This window comes from Lithobates pipiens, unplaced genomic scaffold (assembly GCF_037356315.1).
Source record: "Lithobates pipiens isolate NorthernLeopardFrog02 unplaced genomic scaffold, aLitPip1_a1.2 Scaffold_30, whole genome shotgun sequence".
Taxonomy (NCBI): domain Eukaryota; kingdom Metazoa; phylum Chordata; class Amphibia; order Anura; family Ranidae; genus Lithobates; species Lithobates pipiens.
The window spans coordinates 181,473,157-181,497,652 of NW_027507791.1; the positions used below are offsets into that span (position 1 = coordinate 181,473,157).

A 24,496-nucleotide genomic window follows, 5' to 3' on the forward strand; every position below is an offset into this window, starting at 1 on the left:
GCTGAAGCCGATCTGTCCCTCGTCTCTCGGGTGGAGGCGCCGCCATCTTTGGTAAGGGAATCAGGAAGTGAAGTTTTGTAGCTTCACAGTCTGGTTTACTACTGCGCATTCGCAAGTCGCACTGCGCGATCCCAATGGTCCCTGCTGCAGAAGACAGCACCGGGGGGAGGGGGCTGTAGAGGCGCTGGACATTGCATAGATATCCACGGATACTGTGGCGATCTATGCCCGGAAGTGGAAGCAAATACCTGGATTATACAGGTATCTGCTCCCCCCTCCCCCATGAAAGGGGCCAAATGTGACACCGAAGGAGGGGGAGGATTCCAAAAAGCATAAGTTCCTTTTTTGGGTGGAACTCCGCTTTAATAAATGAAAGGCCTGGTTGCCCTAGAGAGCAAAAACCTGTGTGTGTTACTCCTCTGTTGGGCTTTTTCTTTGTTTCCATAGCAACTGACTTCCTCTATTAATAAATTAAAGGCTGGGTTGCCATGGAGAGCGAATGCCCTTGTGTTTTCCCCTCTGGTGCCTTTTTTCAGTCGCCATAGTGACTGACTACCTCTATTATCCTAATAAATGATAGGCCTGGTTGCCATGGAGGATAAAAACTCTTGTGTTTACCCCTATGTGGTGTGTGTTTTTTTTTATTTTTGAGCGCACAGTTTTGCACGCATTCTTGCACTGCACATAGTGAAACTCCCTTTAGCGTGGAATTCCATTTAAATTTTCTATTATTAAGGTTTTAAATAGAGCAGGAAAGCAAAGATCTTTGTCAAATTATTATTATTAATTTTTTTTTGCGATCTGTGTCCCCATTGTATAGATCTCCCTTCACTTCCTGTCCTGTGACACAAGAGGAAATGAGTGAAGTTGTCTAAAGAAAAGCCGTTTTACTGGAAAATGTAACGCCATCTCTTGTTGTTCATTTTCCTTTTTGTCCTGGAAATATTGGCGGCCATGACATCTAGTGAGGGTGAAACTCCCCAGTGGGGACGAAAACAGAAATAAATATCTAACAGAGATCTTTTCTCTTCTATAACCTATACAAAATATTTATATTATAAATATTACTGCAGAACTTTTTTTTTCTTGCTTTTTTTTTTTATCCATTATGAAAGATTTAAAGGATTCAAGATATGCATATTTGGCTGACAGCCCGCCCCCTTCTGGTTGGAAGTAGAAATCCCATCTGACCCTACTGTTTTATTTTTTTTCTACAGGATAAGAGGTGGTGAGCTATTTGACTTTATAGCGGAGAAAGAGGCCCTGTCAGAAGAAGATGCCATAGAATTCATGGAGCAGATCCTGAAAGGAGTGGCGTATATCCATACTAGACGTATCGCACACTTTGACCTCAAGGTAACATTTCTCTAGAGGTTTGCTGCCATCTACTGGTCACACTGGGAACTCCACTGTAGCGTGCATTAACCACTTAAGGACCAAGCCTCTTTTTGAGATGTGTTGCTTACAAGCCATTTAGAAAATTACTTAGAAAATTACTTAGAACCCCCAAACATTATAAATTTTTTTCTAACACCCTAGAGAATAAAATGGCGGTCGTTGCAAGACTTTCTGTCTACCGTATTTGCACAGAGGTCTTACAAGCGCATTTTTTGGGGGGGAAAAATACAATATTTGAATTCAAAAATAAGACAACAGTAGAGTTAGCCCAATTTCTTTTCTTATATTGTGAAAGATAATGTTACGCCGAGTAAATTGATACCCAACATGTCATGCTTCAAAATTGCGCCCACTCGTGTAATGGCGACAACCTTTTACCCATAAAAATCTCCATAGGTTACGATTAAAAAAATTCTACAGGTTGCATGTTTTAAATGACAGAGGAGGTCTAGGGCTGGAATTATTGCCCTCGCTCTACCGATCGCGACGACACCTCACATGTGTGGTTTGAACACCGTTTTGATATGTGGGCGCTACTCACGTATGCATTCGCTTCTGCACACGAGCTTGGCGGGACGGGGCACGTTTAAAAAAAATCTTTTTTTTCCTCATTTATTTTACCTTTTATTTTTTATTTTTACACTGTTTTAAAAAAAAAAAAATGGTGTCACTTTTATTTCTATTAACATGTAATCATCACTTGTAATAGAAAAAAAAAGAATGACAGGACCTTTTTAAATATGAGATCTGAGGGTCAAAAAGACCTTGCATCTCATATTTACACTAAAATGCAAAAAAATCAATAAATAAAAAAAAAATGGCATTTAAAAAAAACAAAAAATTTTAAAAAAAATGGCCCTTTAAGAGCTATGGGCGGAAGTGACATTTTGACGTCACTTCTGCCCTGCATTGCATTGTCCCCTCACTCTTCTCCATGCTAAGGAAGGCACAGCTTCCGATCGCCTCCGCCGCTGCCGATGGCTCCGGTAAGTGGCAGAGGGCACCAGAGACTCTCCCGCTACCAATAAAAGTGATCTCACGGCGAATCCGCCGCAGAGACTACTTTTATCTTGAAGCGGACTGCTGGTCGAACATGAGGATACCGGGGTTGTGGCAACTAGCTTCTGCCATAACAACGATATCCCCCAGTCAAAGTCAGAACCGTATATCGGCATGCGGCGGTCCGGAAGTGGTTAAAGAGACCCTGCCTCCAACTTAAAAACTTGTAGGTAAACCACAGAATTAAATATCTGCCTGTAGTGTTTTTTTTTTTTTTTTCCATCCATTTTTTTTTTTTTTTTTTTTATGTGCTAGGAATTTTTACTGTCCCCCTTAAAGTTGCCACCCTAAAAGGCAGCTAAAAAGATATTTGGTGTCATGCTGCTGGCTTTGCGAAGTGGTGCTGAACCTTGAACTCTGTAGGCATCATCAAATAGGTGGTTCATCAACCACAGCTCAAGGAACCCTTAGCAACCTCTGGAGGAACCTCAGGGTTCCACAGAACCCTGGTTGAGAATGGCTGGTCTAAGGGCAAGCTAGTCGTATTGAATTTGATCCATCAATTGACTTAAGTACAACCAGCCTGTTGGATATTTTTTATGTGATCATGACCAGTGGCTATAGCCGCTAACAGTAATCATTGTGTTCTGCCTGCCAGGAAGGCTCTCTGCACCCCCTTCCTGTGGAAGAACGCAATTTGCACTGCAGGAGGCATTCCCTTGTCAACACTGACAGTTGATGGGGGAGTCCAGCAATTTTCTTTCCTTCCAAACGTGGTGCTGGGACCTTAGTTTCCATGGGAGGAGCTGAGACCTCTGTTAAGGTGGGAGGAGCTGAGACCTCTGTTGTGGTGGGAGGAGCAGAGACCTCTGTTGTGGTGGGAGGAGCAGAGACCTCTGCCAGAGGTGGGGGGAGCAGAGACCTCTGCCAGAGGTGGGGGGAGCAGAGACCTCTGCCAGAGGTGGGGGGAGCAGAGACCTCTGCCAGAGGTGGGGGGAGCAGAGACCTCTGCCAGAGGTGGGGGGAGCAGAGACCTCTGCCAGAGGTGGGGGGGAGCAGAGACCTCTGCCAGAGGTGGGGGGGAGCAGAGACCTCTGCCAGAGGTGGGGGGGAGCAGAGACCTCTGCCAGAGGTGGGGGGGAGCAGAGACCTCTGCCAGAGGTGGGGGGAGCAGAGACCTCTGCCAGAGGTGGGGGGAGCAGAGACCTCTGCCAGAGGTGGGGGGAGCAGAGACCTCTGCCAGAGGTGGGGGGAGCAGAGACCTCTGCCAGAGGTGGGGGGAGCAGAGACCTCTGCCAGAGGTGGGGGGAGCAGAGACCTCTGCCAGAGGTGGGGGGAGCAGAGACCTCTGCCAGAGGTGGGGGGAGCAGAGACCTCTGCCAGAGGTGGGGGGAGCAGAGACCTCTGCCAGAGGTGGGGGGAGCAGAGACCTCTGCCAGAGGTGGGGGGAGCAGAGACCTCTGCCAGAGGTGGGGGGAGCAGAGACCTCTGCCAGAGGTGGGGGGAGCTGAGACCTCTGCCAGAGGTGGGGGGAGCTGAGACCTCTGCCAGAGGTGGGGGGAGCTGAGACCTCTGCCAGAGGTGGGGGGAGCTGAGACCTCTGCCAGAGGTGGGGGGAGCTGAGACCTCTGCCAGAGGTGGGGGGAGCTGAGACCTCTGGCAAAGAGATCTCACTGCTGAAGGGTCAGAGATCTTAGAAGCTGCTGGGCAACCTAATATATTCTGTTGAGTTGGGAGGAACTAGGATGTCTGTTGAGTTTGGAGTAGGGATGAGCTTCGTGTTCGAGTCGAACATACGTTCGACTCGAACATCGGCTGTTCGCCCGTTCGGCGAATTCCGAACGTTATGGGCCGTTCGCGCCAAATTCGTGTGGCAGTCACGGCCCACAATGCACTGCGTCATCGCAGTGCATTGCTGGCTCATGATTGGCCAAGCATGCAATGTGACCCCGCATGCTTGGCCAATCACAGCGCCAGCAGCGAGGAGAGCCATGATTGGCCACAGGCAGGATGCCTGTGGCCAATCATAGCTCAGGCTGTGTAGTACACGCCCCACACTATATAAGGCCGCCAGCGCGGCTGCCTTGTGTAGTGTGTTGGCGTCTGAAGCAGTTAGTGGGTGTTCTGTGTACCTTCAACACAGTACACACCGATCGTTATCGGCCGATTTTCGCTCTTGCTCTTCTGTAGTGGTTGTTGTCTGCGTGCCCTGACCGCAGTATACACCACTATATTCACCTCACCTATATAGCTAGTGATCTATCTTTTATAATAGAGCTTGCAGTCAGTAGTGTTAGGAGCTTGTGCGTGCTGTCTGCGTGCTCTGTACCCAGTACACACCGCTATATCCACCTACATAGCTCTTCTCTATTTGAGCCCACTTGCCATCTGCAGGAGTTATTGGAAGTTGTGTGTGCCTCCAGCACAGCACAGTATACATCTGTATATACCCCTTTATCTCTGGTGTTGTATAATAAAGGCATCTGCAGGAGTTAGTGGTTTTTTTGTGCCTCCAGCACAATATACACCTGTATCTACCCTTTATTGCTGTTCTCTAATAGAGCCATCTGCAGGGCTTAGTGGGTGTTGTGTGACTCCATTACAGTATACCCCTTTATCTCTGGTGTTCTATAATAAAGACATCTGCAGGAGTTAGTGGGTGTTGTGTGCCTCCAGCACAATATACACTACCCAATTGCTGTTTTACCCAACTCCCTTCAGGCCATTACCATGTCTGGAAGGCCAGCAAGGAGAGGCAGACAGGCGCGAGCCGATAAAAGAGGGCAAGCAGGCTCTGTGTCTAGAGACAACAGTGCTGGTCGTGGACGCGGTGCATTGTCATCAGCACGTGGCCATGGGACACGCTTGTCCTTCTTTTCGGCAGCTGGACATGTTGAACCGCAACATGCCAACGACTTGGTAGAGTGGATGACCAAGCCCTCTTCATCCTCCTCATCCTCTCTCACCCAGTCTCAGGGTACTAGCAAAGCAGCTGCCAACGCATCGTCTTCCCTCCTCTCAATGTCATCATCAGTGACTCCTTCCCTAGACCCACCACGTCCTCCTGAGGAGTCTCCTGAACTCTTTGAGCACAGTGTTGGGTACATGCTCCAGGAGGATGCCCAGTGTTTTGTAGGCTCTGATGATGACACTCAGCTAGAGGAAGACAGTAGCGTGAATGCAGAGAGAGGGGATGCTCAAGAGCAATCTGGCAGTCATGTTCCACAAGCTGCAGCATATTGCCAGGTTTGCTACAGCGATGAAGAGGGAGGGGATGATGAGGGCACTGACTCCACGTGGGTGCCTGGTAGGAGAGAGGAGGAGGAGGAGGCACATGTCCAACGAGGCAGGATGCCCTCCGGGGGCCAGCTTAGGGGCAGCACACCGACTGAATCACACTGCAGAGCTCCGCCTGTGCAGGGCGCTGCCTCTGCGCGTTATTCTAAAAGTTCTTTGGTGTGGGCCTTTTTTGAGACGAGTGCATCAGATCGCACCGCTGCTATTTGCAACATATGTCTCAAACGTATCTCGCGTGGCCAAAACATCAGCCGCTTGGGCACCACATGCTTGACCAGACATATGTTGACCTGCCATGCAGCTCGTTGGCAAGCGTACCTCAAAGACCCACACCAAAGAACAAAGCGGACCTCTCCTTGCTCCTCATCAGCTGGCATCTCCAACCCCACTAGACCTTCAGTCCTCTCTGAAACCTGCTCTGAGAGGAATGAAGGTGTAGAATTAGGTGTGTCACAGCCAAGTGCTTCCGGGCACTCTGCTAGCAGTACACCCACGTCCGATTATAGCAGGCAAATGTCCCTGCCCCAGCTGCTGGACCGGCAAAAGAAGTTCACTCCCAGCCATCCACATGCCCAGCGGTTGAATGCTAGCTTGGCTAAATTGCTAGCACTTCAACTGCTGCCTTTTCAGTTGGTAGACTCGGCCCCCTTCCGTGAGTTTGTACAATGTGCGGTTCCTCAGTGGCAGGTCCCCAAACGCCACTTTTTCTCACGGAAGGCGATTCCGGCTCTCTACCGGCATGTGGATGTGCATGTCTATGCCTCGCTGGACAGGGCGGTCAGCGGTAAGGTGCATAATACCGCTGACTCATGGTCCAGCAGGCATGGACAGGGACGTTACCTGTCTTTCACGGCCCATTGGGTCACTCTTCTGGCAGCTGGGAAGGATGCAGGACAAGGTGCAGTAGTGTTGGAGGTTGTTCCGCCACCACGCCTCCAAAATGCTACTATTGGTTGTGACACACCTCTCTCCTCCACCCCTCCTCTTCTTCTTCCTCCATGGCCTCTTCCAGTGCTCTGTCCTCAGAACCAGCGGTGCTCCGTAGGCGTTCCAGGGGCTACGCAAGTACGCAGGCAAAACGATGCCATGCCGTGCTTGCGCTGGTTTGTTTGGGGGACAGGAGCCACACTGGGGCGGATGTTTTGTCAGCTCTGCAGGGGCAGGCCGAGAGGTGGTTGACGCCACGCCAGCTTAAGCCAGGAATGGTGGTTTGTGACAATGGCACCAACCTCCTCTCCGCCCTCCGACAGGGACAACTGACCCATGTGCCCTGTGTAGCTCACGTCCTTAACCTTGTGGTTCAGCGGTTCTTGGGCAGGTACCCCGGCTTACAGGATGTCCTGAAGCAGGCCAGGAAAGTCTGTGTGCATTTCCGCCAATCATTTAATGCCTGTGCTTGGGTGGCTGAGCTCCAAAAGGAGTTGAACCTGCCCAAGAACCGCCTTATATGTGACATGCCCACCAGGTGGAACTCAACGTTGGCCATGCTGCAGCGGCTGCACACGCAGCAGAGGGCCATCAATGAGTACCTGTGCGACTACGGCACCAGGACAGGGTCAGGGGAGCTCGGTTTTTTCTCACCACGCCAGTGGGGCATGATCAGGGATGCATGCACTGTCCTGTCAGCGTTTGAGGAGGCCACAAGGATGGTGAGCAGTGACAGTGCATGCATCAGTGACACTGTACTTCTTGTCCACCTCTTGGAGCATACGCTGCGTGGAATAATGGACAGGGCACTTGAGGCAGAACAGAGGCAGGAAGAGGAGGACTTCCTTGCCTCTCAAGGCCCCCTTTATCCAGACAGTGTTCCTGCTGTGCCACCCATCACACAGGAAGAGGATGAGGAGGAGGAGGAAGAGGAGGAGGAGGATGATTGTGTCAGCATGGAGGTGGAGGCTGGCACTCGGCATCAGCAGTCTTGTAGAGATGATTTACAGTCCCAAGAAACACGTGGACTTGTACGTGGCTGGGAGGAGGTAGCTGCGGATCATGTTGCCCTTAGTGACCCAGAGGACTCCGGACCGAATGCCTCAGCTAACCTACGCTGCATGGCCTCCCTGATCCTGCAAAGCCTGCGGAAGGATCCTCGTATTCTTCGGATCAAGGAGAGGGACCATTACTGGCTGGCCACTCTCCTTGATCCACGGTACAAGGGTAAGGTTGCCTTGCAGAAAGGTCTGTGCAACGCGTTCCCAGAGACTGGGAGGTTACAAACTCCTGGTCCTGGACAACGTGTTGCTGAGGCATCGGTCAGAAGGAGCGGTGGAGAAGGTGGCCGTCTGACTGATGCTTTCAGACAATTTTTTAGTCCGCAGCCCCAAGGTATGATCGGTTCCAGCACCCATCGCTAGTGTCTGATTTACATGGTGCAGGAATACCTAGGGGCAAGGTCAGACTTGGACACCTTTCCCACCGAAAATCCTCTGGCTTACTGGGTCTTGAGGATGGATCACTGGCCAGAGCTTGCACAGTATGCAATTGAGCTACTGGCCTGTCCTGCATCCAGCGTTCTTTCGGAACGCACCATCAGTGCTGCTGGTGGCTTTACCGATCACAGGGTGCGCCTGTCCACCGAATCAGTTGATCGACTGACCTTCATCAAGATGAATCAGTCTTGGATCACCCACAGCTACCAAGCACCTGAAGCTGATGTAACCGAATAATTTTTTTTGAAATATCACATCCCTTCAAGACTGCCTATGCTGATGCTGAGTGACTGTCCTGTTATGTTGATTGTCTATCCTCTTCCTCCTCCGCTGATATGTTGGAAGAACATTTCTGGTTCTGGGTGATGCCGTCAGCCCAATTTTTCTGCCCCTGTTTAACAGGGGCGTTTAATTCCAATTTTTGATGCAATGCTTTGCAGCAGGGCTAATTCCTGCAATAAAACTAGAGTATATGGGAGAGGTTGCAGTGTGGTGGCACCAGCACCAGTGCCTAAAGCTCAATTTTTCTGCCCCTGTTTAACAGGGGCGTTTAATTACAATTCTTGATATAATATTTCACAGGAGGGCCCGTTCCTGTGCCCACCCAGAGTAACTGTGAGGACTTATAGTGTTGTGGCACCAGCACCACAACCACCAAAGGTCAATTTTTCTACCACTGTTCAACAATGGCATGTAATTACAATTCTTGATATAATCGTTCACAGCAGGGCGCTCCAGCGCCCACCAAGAGCCACTTTCAGGGCTTACAATGTTGTGGCAAAACCAACACCTTGTTCCGCCAGTTCTGCAGAGCACATAGGGCAGGCCCCTACTTTCAAACATCCAACTTACAAACATCTCCTACTTGCAAACGGAAGGAGACAACAGCAAGTGAAATGAACAAAGATGGACGACAAAACAAATTATACAGGGGTGATAACCCTTCCCTATGTTTTCCAAAAAACTTAAAAATAGTTATTTTGACTGGAGCTACACTTTAAAAATGTACCAGTTGAAAATTACAAACAGATTCAACTTAACACAACAAACCTACACAGTCCCTGTCTTGTTTGCACCGCCTGTATACTGCTGTTCTGAGTATATAGGGCCTGGGGGCTCAGTTCGAAATTGGGGTCCGTTCGAAAGTTCTGGTGCGAACCGAACCGGGGGGTGTTCTGCTCATCCCTAGTTTGGAGGTGCTGAGACCTTGTCGAGGTGGCAGGAGCTGAAACCTCTGTCAAGAAAATCTCACTGCTGAAGGGTCAGATCTTGGGAAGCTGTTAGGTAACCCAACATATTCCTTTTAGGTAGGCTGACATATTAAAATGAATCAATGAAGATATAGGTACAGAAGCTGCTGTTGCTAAATTGATTTCTATAGATGCAGGCCCCAGAACTGTCATCCTGATATCTGGCTTTACTACTCAGTGATCACCTGTCTGGAGCAAGCATCAGAATTCACTGGCTGCATGTTTGCTCCAATCAGTGACTCATTAGTTAGTGAAAGTGAAGTAAAGATGATAGTGCCTTCAAGAGCAAGTTCACATGGACTCCAAGGGGGAGATTTACTAAAACTGGAGAGTTCAAAATCTGGTGCAGTTGTGCATAGTAGCCAATCAGCTTCCAGATTTTTTGTCAAAGCTTAAAGTGGAAGTAAACTCCCCTATCGTTTTCAGCCAAGGAAGCTGCCATCTTTGCCTCTGTTTAATCTTCAACTGCTATGGTGCTGCACATGTGATTCGTTATGACACCAGCCATTGGATGGTTTGATCGTTTGGCTAAGAGCACAGCCAATGTGCAGTTAGCATTCTCGGCATGCCTTTTTTTTTTTTTTTTTAACGGTTTAAACCCATGGGTTTACTTCCACTTTAATTGAACAACTTGAAATTAGAATCTGGCTACCATGCACAGCTGCACCACATTCTGAGTGCTCTAGTTTTAGTAATCTCCCCCGTACATATTTCTGGCCCTACTTGCTGAGCTCTGAATATGCTATCTGTCATGCTGACCCTCTGACTCCAATGCCCCGAGTCACTCTATGGCCATCAGGACATATAGAGAGTAAAAGTGAATTGCCCCAGTGAGGACAATAAAACCTGGCAGGAGGTCCTAACTCTTCCCTACTCCTTCCAAAATTCAAATAAATTGGCTAGAGGTCCACTATGAAGTGGGAATGTTCTGTACTCTGGGGTAGTTATGCACCAACAATGGACTATCCCTTCAACTGAATTCATAAGTAATGACAGAAGCACACAACTGTATTTTCATGCAATTAAAATCTATGTATTAATTGGGTGACTTTATTACACAGCACCAGAAGTTATAAACTACAAACCCCTGGGGCCACCTACAGACATGTGGTAAGTGTGTGATAATTGAATTTTTCTAATGTTCCAGCAGGAAGGGCCTCTTCAATAAGACAAAGTGAATATCCAGTCAAGATGTATTTTTCTTTTCTTTTTTTTTTTTTTTGTTGCAGGAAGAGATCTAATTGGTTGATGCAAGCAACTGACCTTTTCTTTAACCTCTGCCCAGGTCCGGTGTCCCTTTAACTGGATCTGTATGCCCAGAGGTCAGGAAAGATCGGCCAATCATGTGACCATGATGTGGTTTCGCCAGCTTCCAATCTTTAGTACGTACGGAAAGCTGTTTTTGTCCGCTAGGTCACTGTGCTGGGAAGTCCTGAATGAACCCTTTGCATACTGCCATATACCCTTTCTAGCAAACTTTGCATGAAAACAGGGATTTTTGGTTCACATGCATTGCAATACATGTTTAAGCTGACCAACTGCGTCAAAGTAATCCCTCTCTGGCCAGTCCCTACACTACTCTATCCTACTATGCACTGCTCTACTGTACACTACTCTATTCTACTCTACTCTGCGCTGCTCTTCTCTACTCTACTATGTTCTACTCTACTCTGTGCTGCTCTTCTCTACTCTACTATGTTCTACTCTACTCTGCGCTGCTCTTCTCTACTATGTTCTACTCTACTCTGCGCTGCTCTTCTCTACTCTACTATGTTCTACTCTACTCTGCGCTGCTCTTCTCTATTCTACTATGCTCTACTCTACTCTGCGCTGCTCTTCTCTATTCTACTATGCTCTACTCTACGCTGCTCTTCTCTATTCTACTCTGCTCTACTCTACTCTTCTCTATTCTACTATGCTCTACTCTACTCTACGCTGCTCTTCTCTATTCTACTATGCTCTACTCTACTCTTCTCTATTCTACTATGCTCTACTCTACTCTTCTCTATTCTACTATGCTCTACTCTACTCTGCGCTGCTCTTCTCTACTCTACTATATTCTACTCTACTCTGCGCTGCTCTTCTCTATTCTACTATGTTCTACTCTACTCTGCGCTGCTCTTCTCTACTCTACTGTGCTCTGCTCTACTTTACTCATACACTTTTTGCAAACTTTGCATTGAAACAGGGATTTTTCTCTACTGTACTCTGCTCTACTCTACTCATACACTCCTTTGCAAACTTTGCATTAAAACAGGGATTTTTTTTGTTCTCATACATTGCAATACATGTTTAAGCTGGCCAAGTGCATCAAAGTAATCCCTCTTTGGCGAGTCCCTACACTACTCTACCCTACTATGCACTGCTCTACTCTAAACTTCTCTACTCTGCGCTGCTCTTCTCTATTCTACTATGTTCTACTCTACTCTGCGCTGCTCTTCTCTACTCTACTGTGCTCTGCTCTACTTTACTCATACACTTTTTGCAAACTTTGCATTGAAACAGGGATTTTTCTCTACTGTACTCTGCTCTACTCTACTCATACACTCCTTTGCAAACTTTGCATTAAAACAGGGATTTTTTTTGTTCTCATACATTGCAATACATGTTTAAGCTGGCCAAGTGCATCAAAGTAATCCCTCTTTGGCGAGTCCCTACACTACTCTACCCTACTATGCACTGCTCTACTCTAAACTTCTCTGCTCTGTGCTGCTCTTCTCTACTCTACTGCGTTCTTCTCTTCCCTACACTACTCTGTTCTACTTTGCTCTGCCCTGCTCTTCTCTACTGTACTGTACTCTACTCATACACTCATTGCAAACTTTGCATTAAAACAGGGATTTTTTTGTTCTCATACATTGCAATACATGTTTAAGCTGGCCAAGTGCATCAAAGTATACAGTAATTGTCCTAATAATAAAAGTCAGCAGCTACAGAATTTGTAACTGCTGATGTTTAATTTTTTTTATGGGGAGGAGTAGAAGAGCCCTTTTCATTCATAGCTGGAGTTTAGTGCTGTTGATCCTCCTGCAGCCTTTTTTCCGCCACTTCAACATACCAATAATGGCTGCATGGCATTTCCCAGGGCTGGATTACTCATGGTGACAACAGTGGATCATGCCTACGGCATGACTGCTTATACCAGCCTTTGTCAACCTTTTCAACACAGAGGAACCCTTGTAATACATTTCTGGCCCCAGGAAACCCTTGTTGAAAATTACTATATCTACAACTCATGATGCATTAGTGTGATGGGAAAGGGATCTCACCGCTCCAGGAGCACACATGCAGGCTGTAAACTGTCTCTTCGTCTGGGAAGCCACAGGTGCTGGCTATTACCACTAGCAACAGACGAAAAACAAGCTCTGGACTGCCGCACTCTTCAGAAGACCACTTTCTTTTATTGGAAAATCACAGCTCAACAAACACAGCAAACAAGGAAAAATTGCTGATGTTTCGCACTAGCTGTAGTGCTTATTCATCATGTTCACTGTGTTTGTTGAGCTGCGATGTGATTTTCCAATAAAAGAAAGTGGTCTTCTGAAGAGTGCGGCAGTCCAGAGCTTATTTTTCATCTGTTACATTAGTGTGATGGTCAGTGGGAAGAATGCTCCTTACACTTGTGGTCATTGGGAAGAATTACCCCCGACAGATCTCTAAAAAGAAGATCAATGGTGTCAGAGGGAACTTATCTGAGAGACAGAAATTGTTCATTGCTCAAGGAACCCCTAACAACCTCTGGAGCAACCCTAGTTGAGAAACACTGGCTTATATTGGGAGCATTGTGACAGGGTGACAACACAGTCATACTACTGATTGATGGACACTGAGTTGTCACCCGATAACAGGATGTGCCCCGCACATGGGCCTTTATGGCAGGATCACTGGAGTTTACTACAGATTATTAAATAGGTGTCCCTGAATGGCAGTTTGGAAATGTGGTCACCCTATTGCCCACTGGCATGAAGGAAGTGCTGGGGAAAGAGGAGGACTCTGGCTGCATTGCCAGCAAGACTTTTGCCCTGCCCATTTGCAAGGAGGAAGTGCTGGGGAATAAGTAGGACCCTGATTGGCTGCATTGGCAACTGTAGTTTGGCCTTGCCCACTGGCGAAGAGGAAGGCCTATCATAGGAGGAGGACCCTGATTGGCTTCATTGGCAGCTATACTTTGTCCTTGCCCACTGGCAAGGAGGAAGTCCTATGAAAAGAGGAGGACGCTGATTGGCTGCTGTAGTTTGGCATTGCCCACTGGCAAGAAGGAAGTTGCGAGGCAAGAGGAGGACCCTGATTGGCTGCATTGCCAGCTAGACTTTTGCCCTGCCCATTTGCAAGGAGGAAGTGCTGGGGAATAAGTAGGACCCTGATTGGCTGCATTGGCAGCTGGTCTTGCCCACTGGCAAGGAGGAAGTCCTATGAAAGGAGGAGGAACCTGATTGGCCCCTGACTTTATTGGCAGCTGGACTTTGGTCTAGAAGGAAGTCCCGGGGAAAGAGGAGGACCCTAATTGGCTGCATTGTCAGCTGGACTTTGACCCTGCCCACTGTCAAGGAAGAAATGCTGGGGAAAGAGGAACACCCCGATTGGCTTTGTTGGCAGCTGGCCTTTAGCACTGCCCACTGGAGGAAGTGCTGGGGACAATGTGGGGTGCTGGAGGTGATCAGTGGCACCTGCAGCAGGTAAAGAGAGTTCTGGGAGACTGCACAGAGAACAGACAACACAGCCAAATCATCCAGGAGGTCGAAAGCCACGTGACCACGCTGACCAATTTAGAACTTCTTCTGAGCCCCATTCTTCTGGGATGGAATTTCAGAGGCAAGAAGAGATCCCTCATTGGTCAGCACAGTCACGTGGCCTCGCTGATCAATAACTGCTTGCCATTGCGAGCATTATGATGCTTATGGACTCCAGGATTACTAGTTGCAGTGTATGGTGTACGGATCATCTAACCCAGTGGTCCTCAACTCCTGTCCTCAGGACCCACTAACAGGCCACCTCCTCTGAGAGTGATGCAGTGGAAGTGTTGAACATAGAGGAGGACATGGAGGCCTCAGTAGTGTGGTGAAGCTTTTATAGTCCATCTGCCAAGCAAGGGACACAGGAAGCTGCAAAGCCGCTATAGTAAACAGTGATGTCACCCTCGTAACTAGACAGTGGATCACAAGACTGGCTGAACAGGATTATGGAACTTTATGGTGGTAAAGCAAATCACTTAGAAATTATTATAGCACCTTGAATTATCGAGAATGGCGCAGGTTGGGGATACAGCCAAACTATAACTCATTCCTACACATGAATGTGCTGTGGGGGGTATAGGATTATATTTAAAAAGGCCATAGGTCCAAAAATATCTGTGGCATCTCCTCAATGAGACGGAAGTGATCTCTGCAATATATAAAGGAAACAGAGGGCGCCAACTCAACTCAAAAGTGTAGTATATAGGAAACCACTTGATTTATTTTGTAGCTCTTTGGCTGGAGTTACTCTTAAAATGTTGGGCCAACTCAACCCTTATATTCTCTCTTTTTTTTTTTTTCCAGTCTCAGCGGAATGTCGCCATTCCAAGGTGAAACTGATGCAGAAACATTAACAAACGTAGTCGCCGGGAATTATGAATTTGACGATCGCTTCTTTAAAGAAACCAGTGAAATGGCCAAAGACTTCATTCGACAGCTGCTGCTCAAAGATCCCAGGTTTGTCATCCAGACTGAACGCCATTAGCTCCCTGCTGACCACGCACAGGGCGGGTGGGCTTTTTATGGTCACACAGAAAACATATGCATCTATAGGGACTGAGGCATCTGTGCTGAGAGCGTGCCCGCTTTGCGCTCCCGGCACAGGAACTGAGCTGTCGTAGACAGCTTATGGCCTTGGTTTATGATCGGGAGCCGGTGGGACGGGGTCCCGATCATGTTATCACTGTGACAGTCAATCACAGTGATCATGTGATCAGCATTAAAGTGGTTGTAAACCATTCCAGTAAATAAACAAATTTTCCAGCTGTCCTGCTTAACCACTTGCCTACTGGGCACTAGACATGTGCACTGCCGAAAAATTTGTTTGTTTTCGTTTTAATTTGTTGTTGGTTTTTCATTTTTTTTTTTTTCATTTTTTGGATCATTCGTTCTGATCGAAATTCGTTATTTTGAATAAATTCCTAAAAATCCAAAATGTTAAAATCCGAAAATTCGAAATCTGAAAATAAGAACGAAAATCTGAAAATACAAAAATTCGAAAGAACGAAAATTCGAAAATACAAAATATCTAACTAATAATAACTAACTATTAAATTATAGGTATTGGAAATTTCTTTGACACTTGGCTGTTGGTGAATGTAACGAATACAAATTTATCCGAAGTTAGGAATTATCCGAAATAACAAATTCTGCATCTAAATGAATGCAACATAACAAAATAATAATAATAAAAAAAGTATTATTATTAATTATTATTATTATTAATAATTTGTTACGTTACATTCCTTTAGATTCGGCATTTGTTATTTTGGACAATTTGTAACCTCGGATAAATTCGTATCCGTTACGTTCACGAACAGCCAAATTTGAAAGGAAATTCTAATACCTATAATTTAATAGGCAGTAATAGTTATTTAATAGTTCGTTGTTATTTTTGGATTTTCGTTTTTATGTTGAATTTCTGTTTTTTTTTTTTTTTTTTTTTGTTCTTTCTGAATTTTCGGATTTTTTAATTTTTGGATTTAAATTTTGTTTTCACATTTTCAGAAAGATTTGGTAAACAGGTTTTCACTAATTTTAATATTTCCGAATTAACTAATTTTGTCGAAGTTTTGGTTCGTTGAAAAACAAAGTCAGAAAGAAACAAATTGCACATGTCTCCTGGACACTTTTACCCCCAAGACAGCTGCATAATGTGCTAGTATGCATCCCTATGACATGTAGCACCCCCCTCTTTTGCACGTCGTACAATAGACAAGTTACTGCAAACCCCCCCCCCCCAAGAAGATCAGTGCAGTCCTCCATTATTCTGTGCTGTTGGGAATGCTTAGCTGATCTGGTTTGCTCCCGGCTGGCAAAACTGAGAGCAAATGAGCAAAGTTCAGGGACCAATCAAAAGTTGTTTTTTTTGTTTTGTTTTTTTACTGATTGCCCTGAATCGATTTATTTTAGGATTTGTAACAATTCTGCTTTTTGTTTTCTCCACAGCGACAGGATGACAGCGGTGGAGTGTCTGATTCACCCATGGATAAAGGTAAGTGACAATCGGCAACAAGGGTTCACTCACATGGAGGATCCAAAATGCACCAAAAAACAGTAAATCACTGAATTCTTAAAAAAAATATAATTTTATTCAGATAAATTTAAATCCTATTAAATTTCCGTGAAATATATCAAAATATGATAAATATTTGTGTATATGTGTGTATATATATATATGTATATGTATATGTATATATGTATGTGTGTGTGTGTAGAAATAGGCAGTTGACATCCTAGTACTGGACGCGTTTCGTGAAACAATGTTCACTTCTTCAGGACATTGAAGCATTTTATAGGATGTCCACCAACTATACAACATAAGTGAGAATCAAAACTCCTTCTCTGCCAAAAAACAATGGAGTGCAGTGGAGGAGCAACATGGGAGGCGCTCTGTCCGGGGGAAAAACCAATTCCTGTAGAAAGGGCCACCAAACAGGGACCACACAGTGGGGATAATCAACCAAGATGTCCAACATATATATAGTAGGTAACTAGAAGTTGCTATTAACTCTTAAGACCAGGCCACAGACATCAGCAGTATGGACAACCATCACCAGTATGGACAACCATCACCACAGCCAGAAGAAGAGTGAGAAGATCTTCTAACGCTGACTGTCATTGGCCATCAGTGGCCTCCATATCCCTCTGTGGTGAACACAAGTTATTGGTGATTGGTTGATAGCACAGTTCTGCTCTTTGGTGGTCAAGGCATGAAAACTGTTGAACCTTATATGTAAAACAGTGGAGACGCAAAATGGGAGGCCCTCTTTCCGGGGAAAACCCAATTCCTGGAGAAAGGGCCACCAAACAGGGGCCACACAGTGGGAATAATCAGCCAAGATGTCCAACATATAGTAGGTAGCTAGAAGTTGTCATTAACTCTTAAGACCAGGCAACAGACATAAACAGTATGGACAACCATCACCACAGCCAGAAGAAGAGTGAGAAGATCTTCTAACGCTGACTGTCATTGGCCATCAGTGGCCTCCATATCCCTCTGTGATGAACACAAGTTATTGGTGATTGGTTGATATCACAGGTCTGCTTTTTGGTGGTCAAGGCATGAAAACTGTTGATCTGTTTGCATGTAAGACATGTTAATGGTCATAGGGACTGCCTCTGATGACCTCTTCTTGTCCAGTTATGTTGAATCTCAGGTTTCAATGCCTTTTTAAAATCACCAACTTGAAACGCGGACTAAAGTACTAAAGCTAGGGAGAGCCAGGCAGCAAGCATTTTCAGGAGGTGGTCAGCACTGGGAGCCCTTGTGTTTCATAGTTTTCTTTTACAGGGAACTAAACCCTCGCTGTCTTCCTCCCCTACATTCTGCGACAGTCCCCCCCCCCCCCCATCTATCCAATTTTATGTAGTACTCTTTTCTTGTCAGTAGGTGGTACACTAGCTCAGTTTATTTCTACGTTTTAAAAAGTATGTTTCTGTTCCCGTAGCCTCTGAACAGAAAACAAGCCGTCAACAGAAGTCGATCGTCGATCAACATGAAGAACTTCAAGAAATTTAATTCTCGCCGGAAATGGAAGGTGAGTCCTGAAGAAAGGATTTACATGGAATTATCCATCCATAAGATGTGCAAAAGCTGCATCTCTGTTATGCCGCGTACACACGACTGGACTTTTCATCGGAATGAACTCTGGCGGACTTTTCGACGGAGTTCTGCTGAAAAGTCCGGTCATGTGTACACAGCATTAGGCTTTGTTTACAGGTGCAGCTAGGGGGCAGAAAAAAACAGGCGGTTGAGCTGCGGTTTTACCGCCGCCAGAAGCAGGGCATGCAGCCACTGAGGGCTGGACACATGCCGTGGCCATGAAGCAGACCCGAAGCAAAATGAAATTAAAATAGCATGTCACATCGTGACCATAAACCTTGATCCTAGAGAGAGCCCATCCCAGCTCTGTGTGCACATGTAGGGAAGGAAAAGGATGAAGCACTGCCCTCCAAGAAAACAGCCAAGAAATAAAGAAAAGTAAAATTAACCTCAGGCCAACTCCTCCCAGGCCATGCCTACTGACGCGTTTCAACTTGCTCACAGTGCTTAGACATTTCTTGGAATGCGGCGCGTCATCATTTTCCTTCCCTACGTGAGCATGTCACGTTGGCAGGCATTGCCGCTGCTGAATGCTACCCTATGGGGCTGCCCCACAACCACGTGCAACGCACGCAAATGCATTCTGGTGGTTTGCCATTTTCGGGGTTAACCAGGTGGTGAAGAGGTGACATATCCCCTCCTCGCCGCCTGTCAAGCATGCTTTGAAAAGAAATCCACCGTAGATCATTTTGCAGAGGGGGCGGCAAGGGCTGTCGCAACGTTTGAACGATCTCTTGCCCTAAAGCAACCAATCGCCTTTCAGTTTTTATTTTTCAATGAAGTTTAGGGAATGCAAGCAGCTACTTAATAAGCTGCTGTCAGCAATCAAACATTTGGTGTCCTTCCACACTTAGGGCATTTGGGCTCATTTACACGGGTGCAGAGAGACCTACAATGTGAGAAACAAACTCTATTCTCCGTCTGGGGGTGACCGGTAATGACAGGCTGGGGCTGCATGCAGGTAAGTGCACATCTAAACATTTACTTGCGTATAGAGACAGATGGGTGGCCCTGGATGCCAACCGGTTTGCTTCTAGGGCTGCCTATCCATCAGACGTGCAGTTACCAGTTATACATCTGCAGCCTGTCATTGGTTTGTATAGGTAGATTTGCAGAAGCTCTGAACCAGTAAGGAAGAGAATTGGGTTTTGTGTAAATCCAGCTAGAAGGGCGGGGGCATTGTGTTCCTTGGAGGAGGTAAACCCTTGATAAGACCTGGTTGAAGTTCCTCAGCTGCTGCATCTCTGGTCACGATAAGATTGCTCATTAGACATTATAATCCTTGATATGTGGTTAGGAGCACCTAATAAACAATGGTTATCTTGCTTGGAAGTACATTAGAATTATTGGAACAGAAATGTCAGGTACAGCCAACGTGTTTTGTCTAGTTACAAAACATGTTGGAGGTATCTGACCTGACTTTCACTAGGTGCTCCTAACCACTTATCCAAGACTGATATGTACAGAGGGTTGTATGCAAACACTGTACTCCTATGCACAGACACCCTCGTTGTTCATAGTGTGAATGAGCCCTTAGCTACTACCGACACTGTTGGTAATCTCTGAGTATCCAACCTAGAAGTGTGTGGGATTCTAATGCTACCAATTATTATTCATTTATATAGCACTGGCATCTTCTGCAGTGTAAAAGGGGTTCCTTGAGACACAGGTGCAGGCTCTGCAATGGACCAAAGAGCAAGAAAAAATCCTGGACGGTCGCACACTGATACAACACCTTTATTCGTGAATTAAAGTAGCTTACGCGTTTCACACCGTAAGTTGGTGCTTAATCATAGCTATGATAATATAAGCACCAACTCATGGTGTGAAACGCGCAAGCTATTTGCCTCTACCTCTGCATAGCATGGACTGACTGTTTTGGAGTTTAATTCACAAATAAAAGGTGTTGTATTGGTGTGCGGCCATCCAGGATTTTTACTTGCTCTTTGATCTTCTGAAGTGTACATGTAGGTTGTAATTGTATGTGATCATATCTCTCCCTCACCTGTCATACAACATGGTGTCTGCGTGTAATCGACTCTGCCGCATGAAGCTGCTGTGTCATACCGCGAAAAGTGATGAGGATCTGGTAAGTATTGGGGGCAGCCCCCCCAAAATAAAGAACAGTCACTTAGATCGACCACATACTGTCAGGATTATTCAAAAACACAGAGATGGTGATATATGTGACCAATAGCCACCCTTAGGAATTCACATTCCTGTATGCATGTAGTGTATCTAAACCCGATAATATATTATTCTCATATATTTAGTATTGAGAAGATCAGGTTTTTCTAAGTTAGAGGTGTTCTTTACTTGTTTTTCAGAAATTGGTGTTTGATGCAATATGGGAGTAGTTAGGCATCCGCCCCCCATCCGCCCCCCATGGGTCAACATCGCATGATCACTTGTGTAATCAAGTATTACCTTATATGGAAATCGTATGATAACTGTTATCTTGCTGACCTGTCTTTGTTTGTGCATAAATAACTTTGAATAAAAAACCTTAAACTTGGCACGGGACTTCATGCTCGGAGCTGATATACAGAGAACGGTCTCTGTGTCTTATTTCTAAGATAAGAGCATAATAATTGGGAAACAGCAATATAAACTCATTAATGTGACCCATTGATAGTCACACTTAACAATTTTTAGCGCCCGAACACGGACTCGCCAGCGAGACTACAAGAGGTGGACGAATGAGGCTGACGGAACAAAAGGAACAGGCATACCGGGAACCACAGATAAAAACCTGCGCAGGTAAGAAAAAGCTTTATTTTTCTTATATATATTCTGTGCTCCCCTGATTTGTGCCTATCCGTTCTGTCAGTTACGGTTCTCCAGGTAAAATACCAGCCTCTAGTGGTGAGTCTAGAATTACTGTATATTTGGTTTATATTGCTGGAATTATTTGTTGATTGTTGTTTGTCTTGTTGAAAAAGTGAATGAGCCTTGTCAAGGATGGTATGAGTTGGAAGGGGATTGCCGAACTAAGCAACGGAATGCGCCCTTTCGGGGGGGTCTGACGCTTATGCTTAACCTCACATCTAATTCATAAACCATAGGCAGGTTGAGAGTATAAGCCCTGTCTGCTCCATAAAACAGGGATACGAGTCACGAGAGGGGTACCCCAGATACGGGGGGGGGGGGAAGGTCTCCATAAAGTCCGGAGATCTAGTTGGATACCTGGCCACCTAAAGGAATGCTTGTATATGTTGTAGCCGTCAGTCTGGTCATAATATTTGTCAGTTGGCTAGCATATAAAGTAATTCGATTTCAGAAATCTCATCCAGGAGAGGTTTTTAGTATTCTAGCACCCTAAGGGGGGGGGCAACGAGGAGCTGTTGTAGTAGAAGTTTACAGTGTCCCACACGCTACCTAGGCACGGACTGTTAGAATGGGCCAGAAGTGTACAAAACCCCGTCAAGAAACTGTGGTGCATTACACTGTACCACAGATAATTAAGAACATTTATGGGAAGGGGGAGACAAGGAGAGGTGTTGGAGAAACAATGGATGTATCAGGTCCAATGTTTAAATAAGGCCTCGAATAGGGCAAAAGAAGGAGGATGGAAATATGATCCAGATTGTAATGGTTGGGATATGAAAGATAGAAGAAAGGAAAATGATAAGACTCCGATCGCCCTTAAAGCAGGCATCCCACCCCCATATACGGATATGGGAAATAGACCACAAAAAGTATATCCTACCCTTGAGGGAAGAGGGTGGGTTTGTCAGGTATGTGGAGCACAAAACCCAGAATGGGCAATAGAATGTGTGCATTGTGGGGCACAAAAACCTCATTCAGAAACTGTAGCCCCCGTACGCACAGATACACACATTTGTACAGGTAAACAATCCAGACTTTGGAGTAGCCCATCCAGACGCCCCACATACTGTTACTCGTAGGATGCAGATAAGGACATGGGCACCATGGTCAGCAGACACCCTTATGGCATTAATACAGAGCGCCCCAGATCCTGTTGCAAAACCAGCTGCTTTTTGTAGATTCGTGACACAGCTGATCAATACGCATGAAGCAACCTGGCAGGATGGGGAGGATTTGTGTAGACACAAAATGACACTAACCCTATTTAACCAGTTTATGACCGAAATAGGTCCTCGTCGGCCTCCAGATCGAATGGGTGTGGATGGCAATCTGGAGGCAGGGCATGTCAGACACCTAGACTCCAGAGCCCCTTTTATTGCTAGACTAGAAGCATTTTGTCAGGCAAAACAGGAGAGGGGGTCCATATCACCCATGAAACAATCACCAGGACAGACTGTATCAGAATTTTACTTAAACATGGAAAGTATGATGGCAGATGAAGGACTAGATTTGGCTCTACCAGTCACGATCCGAGCTTTCAATAGACAATTTATGGAAGGCTTAATTCCACAAATAAGTGAGAGGTTGAAGGCCTGTACCCCGGAATGGAGGGCAATCAGAGATAGAGGGGCGTTACTACAGAAGGCGCAAGGCATAGAGGCGGATTTGGCAGAAACCAAAGGGAGAAGACAGCATGTAATTAATGTAGTTACAGGTCCACAAGAGCAAAATAGGAGCTCCTCCCGCAAGCCCCTCACTTGTTATTATTGTAACAAGGTTGGTCACATTAAATGAAACTGTAGGAAGAGAATGAGGGATAAGGAGGAAGAAGGTGCCGGTAGGGATCAGATCAGGGACAGACGCAATGACGATAATAGGGGACAAAGAGATGGTCCGAGGGCATGACTCGCTCCTGTCTTAGGAAAATCGCATACAAAAATGTTACACATCCCAATACAAATAGGCAATAAAAACATCTCATGTTTAGTGGACAGTGGAGCTTCGCGCAGCCTGCTTTCAGACTCCGGTGATACGGCCCGGCCAGGAGTCCACTGAAACAGTATTAATAACTGGATATGATGGCATTTTAGCTGACGCCCCGCTGACAAAACCTCTAAAAGTTAAAGTAGGGAACCACATGTTCCTTTCACGCTTTCTGGTATCTAGAGGAGCCCCCACTAATTTGCTAGGAGCTGACATTTTGCAGAAAATAGGAGCTAACATTACCTATCACCCAGATGGCACTGTCACCTTAGCTATAGGGGATAATCAAGAACACATGGAGATGTTTAACCTGATACAATACCTAGAGGAGGAATCGGAACTGTCCGGTCCATCTCCTTCAGACTTAGATCAGATTTTGTCGTCCCTTCCAGAAGGACTATGGGAGAAACATCCAGCTGATATTGGACTTTTGCCCATACCTCCGGTTACCCTACAGCTGGTTCCAGGAGCAGTGCTTCCCCAACAAAAAACAGTATCCACTCAGTGCACCCCAAGAAGCGGCCATAGAAATGCAGGTCCAATCCTTGTTAAAAAGTGGAGCTCTAAAAGAGGTGAAATCACCGGCGAATACTCCTTTGCACCCGGTTAAAAAGAAATCAGTAGTCCGGTTAAGTATAGAATGGTCCAAGACCTTAGAGCGGTCAACAAAATACTAGCCCCGATGACACCTTTAGTACCCAATCCACATACATTACTGTCACAAATACCATCAACCAGTATGTACTTTACGGTTATAGATTTGGCCAACGCTTTCTTTTCCGTCCCACTTGCGGAAGAGTGCCAACTATGGTTTGCATTTTCCCTCAAAAATTGACAACTAACCCGGACACGCCTACCTCAGGGTATGGCGCATTCACCTACCTTGTATTCGCAGGCATTGCAAACGGTATTGGGGGAATGGGTACCACCTGATTCCTGTGTATTGTTACAATATGTGGATGATTTATTGTTATGCTGCCCTGACAAGGAAACTTGTTTAGATACTACCCTTGCACTGTTGCGATTTTTGGCAGAAAAAGGTTGTAAGGTTAATAAGAAAAAGTTGCAAGTGTGTCAGGAAAAGGTTATCTTTTTAGGACATTGTATATCACAGGGTACAAGACATCTCACTGAGGAAAGGGTTCAAGTGATAAAGGGAATGTTACCCCCACGAAATTTCAAACAATTGCGTATGTTTTTAGGTATGGTGTCATATTGTAGACAATGGATACCACATGCTAGCTCTTTGATGCAGCCATTATACGATTGTTTGAAAATTGTGCCATATATGCTTACGGAAGTAGCTTATGAGTCGTTTGTCACTCTGAAAGAGTTGTTGATTTCTGCACCCGCTATTGGTATACCAGATTACACCAAGACATTTCATCTGTACATTGCTGAGATCACTGGACACGCCACAGGTGTTTTGACACAGTCACATATAAAACAAAGACCCGTTGCTTACTTCTCAGCAGC

General features: G+C 45.9%; 1 pseudogene across 1 annotated transcript in view; it reads left to right on the top strand.

Annotated features, from left to right (window-relative positions):
- Positions 1-20,760, top strand: part of LOC143943399 (death-associated protein kinase 2-like) — a 112,156-nt pseudogene extending 91,396 nt beyond the window's left edge. The window contains exons 3-8 of the transcript XR_013264931.1: positions 1,218-1,356; positions 13,300-13,427; positions 14,908-15,060; positions 16,552-16,597; positions 18,054-18,143; positions 20,536-20,760. The product of XR_013264931.1 is annotated as a death-associated protein kinase 2-like (transcript). The remainder of the gene's footprint in view (positions 1-1,217; positions 1,357-13,299; positions 13,428-14,907; positions 15,061-16,551; positions 16,598-18,053; positions 18,144-20,535) is intronic.
- Positions 20,761-24,496: the final 3,736 nt, after the last annotated feature.